The 9,524-nt window shown below is 37.1% G+C and overlaps 1 pseudogene; it reads left to right on the top strand.

The window, feature by feature from the left end:
- The first annotated feature begins 4,651 nt into the window (after positions 1-4,651).
- On the top strand, positions 4,652-6,028 carry LOC101687655 (annotated as a pseudogene).
- The last annotated feature ends 3,496 nt before the right edge of the window (positions 6,029-9,524 follow it).

Genomic DNA, 9,524 nt, shown 5'->3' with positions numbered 1-9,524 from the left:
AATATATTTAACTAGTACAGGGAGCAACTTGGGCATCAGATTTTTAAAATTCCCCCTGTGGTTGTAATATGCACTGAAAATTAAGAAAAACGATGGACTGTTATTACATGTATACCTGTATGTCTATGTACATGAATATGTGTGTTGAGAGTAGTCATGAAGAGACCAAAAACAGCACAAGGTCTTTAGGACATAAAATTGAGCTGGAGACCTCACGTTTCCTGTGAGTAGAATTATTTTTAAAATTCTGAAAACAGAAGTTAGTAATTAATATATAAATACATTATCATATTGAACACTCACATATAATATTCTTACTATGTGGCAAGCTCCCAGATGCTGGCTACAGATGCTGGCTAAAACATACTTAATTTGTGATTGGTGTTTAACAATATATATGCATATTATAACATATATATAATAATAATATATATTGTTCCACCTCTATATTCTTGGGATGAATACATGTCAAGTGCAGGCCATACGTACTTTTTTATGTAGTTTCTTCTGTTAACCTCCATTTAATGAAAGATTCCTGAGCCTAATTCATGAACTCTAGTGTCTTATTACTGCTTGGCACTCTACAGATCTGTGCTAGTAGTAATAATGTGAATTCTTCATTGGCACTGCCTTTCTCATGTTGCTAGCGGTCAGCGTTCACCATATAACTAAATTAGCTCTTAAACTCAAAATCTGTAATGCAACCCCGTTCCTTTCAAGATTAGAAAATAGCAGCAGAAAAATCCACAGCTGTCTAGATACACTGCCATAGTCACAGAACCTGAAGCAGCTTTTTTTTTTTTTTTTTCCCAATTAGCAAAGGGTTTCCTTGGGAACTAAATTACTATTCCTCATTCATCCATCTGTCTTCTTCCTCTTGGTACTGAGTGAAGGAATAGAAATTATTTTGCACACGATATTAGAGATGACATAAAGAAACTGTCCAGTTTTTCCTTAAACTAGTCGTTTAAAGAGGGAACTTAGTTTTTTCCTTTATAAAAATTTAAACATACACTGAAAGAACACTTTCCAAAAACTCTTAATCATTTCCACATAGTCTCTGCCAGAGTTTAAGTGTGCCTTTTAAATGCTTGTGAGCCCAATTTATTTTTCTAGGTCCTTCAATTAAAAAAGACCCTATGAATGGTAAAAAAACCTTCCTCCCTTTACTCTGGGAATAGCCAAAATCGTATATCCTTTGCACATGCCCACAGATGGCTTTTATCAATGACTACTTAATACTTTATTTTCTTTATCTTGCTTTACAAAAACTTTAATTTTTTTCTTTCTTATACTGTAAGAGGCAAAGATTTCCTACATAAGTTATGCTAATAGTTTTATATGTTAGCATAATGGAAAAAAGAGCATTTCTTAAAATTTTTTCATAATTTTATTAATTTGGTATTCATCATCATTAGACATCAGGGAAATTCAAATCAAAACCACATTGAGATACCACCTTACACCAGTGAGAATGGCAAAAACTGACAAGGCAAGAAACAAATGTTGGGGAGAGGATGGAGAGAAAGGGAAACCTTCTTACACTGTTGGTGGGAATGCAAGCTGGTGCAGCCACTTCGGAAAACAGTGTGGAGGTTCCTTAAAAAATTAAAAACAGAACTGTCCTATGACCCAGCAATTGCACTACTGGGTATTTACCCCAAAGATACAAATGTAGTGAAAAGAAAGGCCATATGCTCCCCAACGGCTCCTGTTTATAGCAGCCGTGCCCACAATAACCAAATTGTGGAAAGAGCAGAGATGCCCTTCAACAGATGAATGGATAAAGAAGATGAGGTCCATATATACAATGGGATATTACTCAGCCATCAGAAAAGATGAACACGCAGCTTTTGCATCAACATGGTTGGGACAGGAGGAGATTATGCTGAGTGAAATAAGTCAAGCAGAAGAAGTCAACTATCATATGGTTTCACTTATTTGTGGAACATAAGGAATAACATGGAGGACATTAGGAGAAGGAAGGGAAAAATGAAGGGGGGTGGGAATGAGGGGGGACACAAACCATGAAAGACTGTGGACTCCGAGAAAAAAAATGAGGGTTTGGGGGGGTGGGTTAGCACAGTGATGGGTATTAAGGAGGGCATGTGTTGTGATGAGCACTGGGTGTTATATGCAAACAATGAATCATGGAACACTACATCAAAAACTAATGATGTACTGTATGGTGACATAACAATAAAAAATTTTTTTCATAAAATTATGACATAATTATGGAAAACATGAGAGGAAGATCACCTATAACCTTGCTATCATTTAAATAACTCTTGGCATTTTCATGTTTCCTTTCCAGTCTTTCTTTCTGTGCATTTGTTTCTGTACATAATATTGTAGAATCATTTTTGTACCTGATGTTTTCCAGTTACTATAACCTAAGCACTTTTCATGTTATTACATAATGTTTATATCCATTTTTTAGATCTCAATTCAAAGGTCGCATTTTTTAAATTTTTTTGTTTGTTTTTTAATCTAGTAATCTTTTCACCCAAGCTCAAATTCAGAACCCCAAATCAAGGGTCATGTACTCTTCTGACTTAGCCAGCCAGGCACCCCCAAAGGTCACATCTTTAATTAATGATGCTTTTCCTAACATATGATTCCATGTCAGGTTATCTTATTATTTGCTTTTGTAGAACCAAGTTCCTTTCCTATATAGTACTAATCATAAATGTAATTATTTCATCTGTCTTTTTCACAAGGCTATAAAATATAAAACCTCCATGAGTACCAAGACCATGTCTATCTACTTCTCCTCATCACTATATAACTTGAAAAAATGTTGCAACATAGTAGGCATTCATATTTAAGAAATATCTATTGACATGCCCCTAGGTGCCAACAACGTAAATTTGTTTAATAAGTAATACTATTTTTTATGGCCATTTGACAATCTGTCTGATCTATATTGTAATTTAACCATTCGCTACTGTTGGACATTTAGATTTTTTCCAGGTTGTTACTATTATTAATAATGCTTCAGTGAGTATCTTTGTGTATACAATATTTTCAATGTTTACAATTATTCCCTTATAACTGCTTCACAGAAACAGAAATGCTCAATCAAAAGGCAAATATATTGATATGGTTCTTTAAAAAACAAACAAACAAACAAACAAACAAACAAAAGATAGTATTCATTTGAGAGAGAGTGAGGGAGAAGAAGACTCTCCTCTGAGGAGGGAGCCCAATGCAGGACTGGATCCCAGGACACTGGCATCATGACCTGAGCTGAAGGCAGATATTTAACCCACTGAGCCACCCAGTCGCCTCTCTTATGGTTCTTGATACATATTATTTCCAATTTTTTTCTAATTTAAAAAGCCAAAAGTAATAAACTGATATTCCAATTTACTTTTGAGAAAAGTGCTTTAAAGTTACTAGTAGTTAAAGGATAATTTATTATTTTAATTATAATTTTTGTTTAAGGTTGAATTTTTTTTTTAAATAAGGTTGAATTTTTAATAGTTATTTGCATTTCTTTTAGGGGCGCCTGGGTGGCTCAGTGGGTTAAGCCTCTGCCTTCAGCTCAGGTCATGATCTCAGGGTCCTGGGATCGAGCCCCACATCGGGCTGTCTGCTCAGCGGGGAGCCTGCTTCTCCCTCTCTCTCTACCTGCCTCTCTGCCTGCTTGTGATCTCTCTCTCTGTCAAATAAATAAATAAAACCCTTAAATTAAAAAAAAGTTACTAGTAGTTAAAGGATAATTTATTATTTTAATTATAATTTTTGCTTTAGGTTGAATTTTTAATAGTTATTTGCATTTCTTTTAAATCAACATTTCTACTACTATCATGATACTTCTAAGCTGAAAGGGTGGACAAATTTGATGCAGTAGAAAAACACATTATATATTACATAAAAATATGAAAACACAAATACATTCTTAGTTACTGTCATCAATAAATGAATCTCTATTTTCCAATGCAAGTAGTTGATATTAAATATAGCCACAAGTTGTAGACAACCTAAATGAGTAGCATTAAGTTGATTTCTCTCCCTGGCAAGTGGCTCAGGGTTGTTACAGCACTCGGAGGATCCTAGCTCCCTCTATATAGCTTTATTCTGTATGACCTCTATATTATGGCCCAAGAGAGTAACATCTTGATTCCACACAGCAAAGTAGATGGAAGAGATTAAGATGAGGCAAATGGCATGTGCCACCTAATCTCTTAAGAATGTTTTCTAAAAGTTGCCATGAGATCATATTTCCATTTACAACCCTGGCTAGAACTTAGTCATATTGACATAGGTAAGTGCAAGGGAAGCTATGGAATATAGCCATAGCCTCTATTTTTTTTTTAAGTTTTTTAAAAATTCCAGTTAACATACAGTGTAGTATTAGTTTCAGGTATACAATTTAATGATTCATTGCTTAGATATAACACGCGGTGGTCATCACAAACAGGTGCCTTCCTTAATCCCCATCACCCATTTAACACCCTGCCCACCTTTCCTCCAGTAATCCTCAGTTTGTTCTCTATAATTAAGAGTCTATTTTCTGGTTTGCCTCTCTTTTTCCCCACCTATGTTCATCTGTTTTGTTTCTTAAATTCCACCTATGAGTGAAATCAGATGTTATCTGTCTTTCTATGACTGACTTATTTCACTTAGCATAATACTCTCTAGCTCCGGCTCTACAACTGAGGACGCTCACTGCTCTCGGCGCCCGGCCCAGCTTCCTTCAAAATGTCTACTGTTCACGAAATTCTCTGCAAGCTCAGCTTGGAGGGTGATCACTCCACGCCCCCAAGTGCATATGGGTCGGTCAAAGCATACACCAATTTTGATGCTGAGCGTGATGCTCTGAACATTGAAACGGCCATCAAGACCAAAGGTGTGGATGAGGTCACCATTGTCAACATTTTGACCAACCGCAGCAATGAACAGAGACAGGATATTGCCTTCGCCTACCAGAGAAGGACCAAAAAGGAACTTGCATCAGCGCTGAAATCAGCCTTGTCTGGCCACCTGGAGACAGTGATTTTGGGCCTATTAAAAACACCTGCTCAGTATGATGCTTCTGAGCTGAAAGCCTCCATGAAGGGACTGGGGACTGATGAGGACTCCCTCATTGAGATCATCTGCTCAAGGACCAACCAAGAGCTTCAGGAAACTAACAGATTCTACAAGGAAATGTACAAGACTGATCTGGAGAAGGACATCGTTTCTGACACATCTGGTGACTTCCGCAAGCTGATGGTTGCCCTTGCAAAGGGTAGAAGAGCAGAGGATGGCTCTGTCATTGATTATGAACTGATTGACCAAGATGCCCGGGATCTCTACGATGCTGGAGTGAAGAGGAAAGGTACTGATGTACCTAAGTGGATCAGCATCATGACTGAGCGGAGTGTGTGTCATCTCCAGAAAGTATTTGATAGGTGCAAGAGCTACAGCCCTTATGACATGTTGGAGAGCATCAAGAAGGAGGTCAAAGGAGACCTGGAAAGTGCTTTCCTAAACCTGGTCCAGTGCATTCAGAATAAGCCCCTGTATTTTGCTGACCGGCTGTACGACTCCATGAAGGGCAAGGGGACTCGTGATAAAGTTCTGATAAGAATCATGGTCTCTCACAGTGAAGTGGACATGTTGAAAATTAGGTCTGAATTCAAGAGAAGTATGGCAAGTCCCTGTATTACTACATCCAGCAAGACACGAAGGGCGACTACCAGAAAGCGCTGCTGTACCTGTGTGGTGGGGATGACTGAGGCCCACGACAGTTAAGCATCCAGGAGTGGTGCTCCTTTGTTTCCAGCTAACAATTCTAGAAAGTAGCTTATGACTAATAGTCCCCTTGCGCCCATCCCTGCAGGGATGGCGTATCACCCGCTCCCCATCCTTATTGCAGTTGCCTAAGCATTGCCTGCCTCTCATGTCTAGTCTCTCCTTTTAGCCAAAGAAATGAACATTCCAAGGAGTTGGAAGTGAAATCTATGATGTGAAACACTTTGCCTCTTGTGTACTGTGTCATAAACAGATGAATAAACTGAATTTTTACTTTATAAACAAACAAACAAAAAATACTCTCTAGCTCCATCCGCATCATTGCCAATAGCAAGAGTTCATTCTTTTTGATGGCTGAGTAATATTCCACTCTAGATACATACTACCTCTTCTTTGTCTATTCATTGGTTGATGGACATTTGGGCTCTTGGCTGTTGCTGATAATGTTTCCATAAATATCCAGGTGCAGGTATTCCCTCAAATATGTATTTTTGTATCTTTTGGGTAAATACATACTAATGCAATTGCTGGATTTTAGGAAACCTTATTTTTAACTTTTTGAGGAACCACCATACTGTTTTCCAGAGTGGCTGCATTCCAACGAACACTATAAGAGGGTTTTCATTCCAACGAACACTATAAGAGGGTTGGTTCTCTGTTATCTGCATCCTTGCCAACACCTGTTCTTTCCTGTGTTAAGTGCAGCCATTCTGATGGCCATGAGGTGATCTCATTGTAATTTTTATTTGAATTTCCCTGATGAGATTTATATTGCCATCTTTTCATGTGTCTGTTGCAATCTGGATGACTTCTTTGAAAAAGTGTCTATTCATGTCTTCTGCCCATTTTTAAACTAAACTACTGGTTTTTTTTTTTTTTTGGTGTTGAGTTTTTTAAGTACTTTATGTATTTTGGATACTAACTCTTTATCAGATATGTGATTTGCAAAGATCTTCTCCCATTCTGTGAGTTGACTTTTGGTTTTGTTGATTGCTTCCTTTGCTGTACAGAAGCTTTTTTATCCTGATGAAGTCCCAGTAGTCCATTTTTGCTTTTATTTCCCGTGCCTTTGGAGACATGTCTAGCAAGAAGTTGCTGCAGTTGGGCATCTAAGTGGTTCAGTCGGTTAAGCATCTGCCTTTGGCTCAGGTTAATGATCTTGGGGTCTTGGGATGGAACCTGGCGTTGAGCTCCCTGCTCAGTGGGGAGCTTTCTTCTCCCTCTTCTCCTTGCTCTGGCTCTCTCTTGCTATCTCTCTCTCTCTCTCAAATAAATAAATAAATAAGATCTTTAAAAAAACGTTGCTGAGGCTGAGTTCAGAGGTTGCTACCTGTGTTCTCTTCTAGGATTCTGATGGTTTCCTATCCCATATTAAGATCTTTCATCCATTTTGAATTTATTTTTATGTATGGTGTAAGAAAATGGTCCAGTTTCATTATTTTGCATGTTGCTGTCCAGTTTTCCCAGCACAATTTGTTAGTCTTTTTTCCATTGGATGTTCTTTCCTGCTATGTCAAAGATTAGTTGGCCATACAGCTATAGGTTCATTTCTGGGTTTTCTGATCTGTTCCATGGATCTATGTGTCCGTTTTTGTGCCACTACCATACAGTCTTGATCACTACACCTTTGTAATACAGCTTGAAGTCCAGAATTGGAATGCCTTCAGCTTTGCTTTTCTTTTTCAAGATTGCTTGGGCTACTCAAGGTCTTTTGTGGTTCCATACAAATTTTAAGATTGTTTGTTGTAGCTCTGCGAAAAAATGTTGGTGGTATACTCTTTTAAGGTTTTATTTATTTGTCAGGGAAAGACAGAGACAGAGACAAAGAGAGAGGAAGCACAACCAGAGGGAATGGGAGGCAGAAGGAGAAGCAGGTGCCCTGCTAAGCAAGGAGCCTAGTATGGAACTCAATCCCAGGACCCTGGCATCATGACCTCAGCCAAAGGCAGATCCTTGACCAAATGAACCAGCCAGGCATCCCAATGCTGATGGTATTTTGACAGGGATTTCATTAAGCATACACATGGCTTTGGGTAGGATGAATATTTTAACAATATTTGCTCTTTGGAAATGTTTTTCCACTTCTATGCATCACCTACAATTTCTTTTGTGTTTTATTATTTTCAAAATATAGGTATTTTACCTCTTTGGTTAGATTTATTCCTAGATTAAGTCTTACAGGTTTTGATGCAATTATAAATGGGACCAATTCCTTGATTTCTCTTTCTGCTGCTTCATTATTGGTGTATAGAAATCCAACAGATCGCTGTACATTGATTTTGTATTCTGTGACTTCACTGAATTCATGTGTCAGTTCTGGCAGGTTTTGGTGGAATCTTTCAAGTTTTCTATATAGAACATCAAGCCATCTGTGAAGAGTCAAAATTTGACTTTTTCCTTAGCAATCTGGGTGTCTTTTGTTTCTTTTTTGTTGTCTGATTACTGACCATAGTCTCTATTTTAAGGCCCAGATAAAAGCTCTATTGCTGATGACAAAGATGTACATATTAAAGAACTACTACTGGCCTCTGCCATAGTAATGTAATACAGTTCAGATAATCTACAAATAATTTACAGATGTCCATTTTTAGATGACCAATCTTATACACTCCACTCAGACCTTTTAAAAGAGCAATAATTACCAATTGACAAAAAAATGATCAGATTTCATTGCAAATTTATTCTGCTTGTTTTTAAATACCCCTGCAACAGCTAGACCTGAGTCCTCTGAACATGTGCATAAATGGCAATAGAGTTAGGCTACTAACAGTGGACCAAAACCTTCATCCCATAAGAAGCCACTTTTTTCTTTTCCTTTATGATGTATTTTTTTGTTGGGACAACTAGAAAAACTCCAAAATACTGACTTATTTATTTAGATTTATTGAACATCTACTATATATTAGGTTAATTGGTAATTAACAGAAAAAGGGATATGTATAAATTGGCAAATAGAATAATGAACTTCTCATTAAATAACATTTCTTATAGAAGTAGGAATGGAAATCAATCAAATGGGAAAGATACAGTTAAAGCACCAGATCACCAAACTCATTTTCAGAATTCTTAAAAGCAAATATTTTGTTGTAAAACAAAAACAAATAAAAATACCATAAGGACATTAACAGCTTTTATATGATTCTGTCTTGCATGTATTGTATATACTTCCTTCTGACAGCACAAAGGATCTTTTTCCTTAAAAATATTTAGCAAACAATACACATTCAGTTAAGACTACTGTAACTGATGAATGCAAATGAACTCCCTCAAAAATTGGTATTGCACTGTAACCACTTTTCAAATGCTACTCATAAAGTGGCTCTGCTAGTATGAGTTTTTCAAGTTAACCCCGCACCAAAAAGGGACATAATTCCCCTGCCAGAGATGCATATAACTCTATGCCTTTTTTTAAGTTTGTTATAACTTGGTTTTACCCGGTAATCCTATTGAATTTCATAATGTAACATAAAATTTTAGACATTTTATGTACGTATGTACATATCCTGCTTCTCCAGAGGAAAGAAAGATTGCCAGGCTACAGGAAGTATCTTGGTAATGTAGACAATAGAAGACAGGATATTTTGAGCCATTATTCCTTCCATGTAATTACTATAAAAATCAATGAAAAGGTAAAAATAAATGGTAATTACTGTTATGAAGGGCAAATGGAGGTAGCTGTGAATTACCCTATATGATTTAGTTCTGTGAAGTGTGATGTCCTGAAAAGCCCCCAGATGGCATTACAGTCTTGTTTTTCCCAAGTCATTTGTTTTCATATGGCA

Source organism: Mustela putorius, unplaced genomic scaffold (genome assembly GCF_011764305.1).
Source record: "Mustela putorius furo isolate JIRA1106 unplaced genomic scaffold, ASM1176430v1.1 tig00537350_pilon_pilon_pilon, whole genome shotgun sequence".
Classification (NCBI taxonomy): domain Eukaryota; kingdom Metazoa; phylum Chordata; class Mammalia; order Carnivora; family Mustelidae; genus Mustela; species Mustela putorius.
Note: the sequence above shows the minus strand (reverse complement) of the source record. Positions and strands in the feature narration are given on the sequence as shown.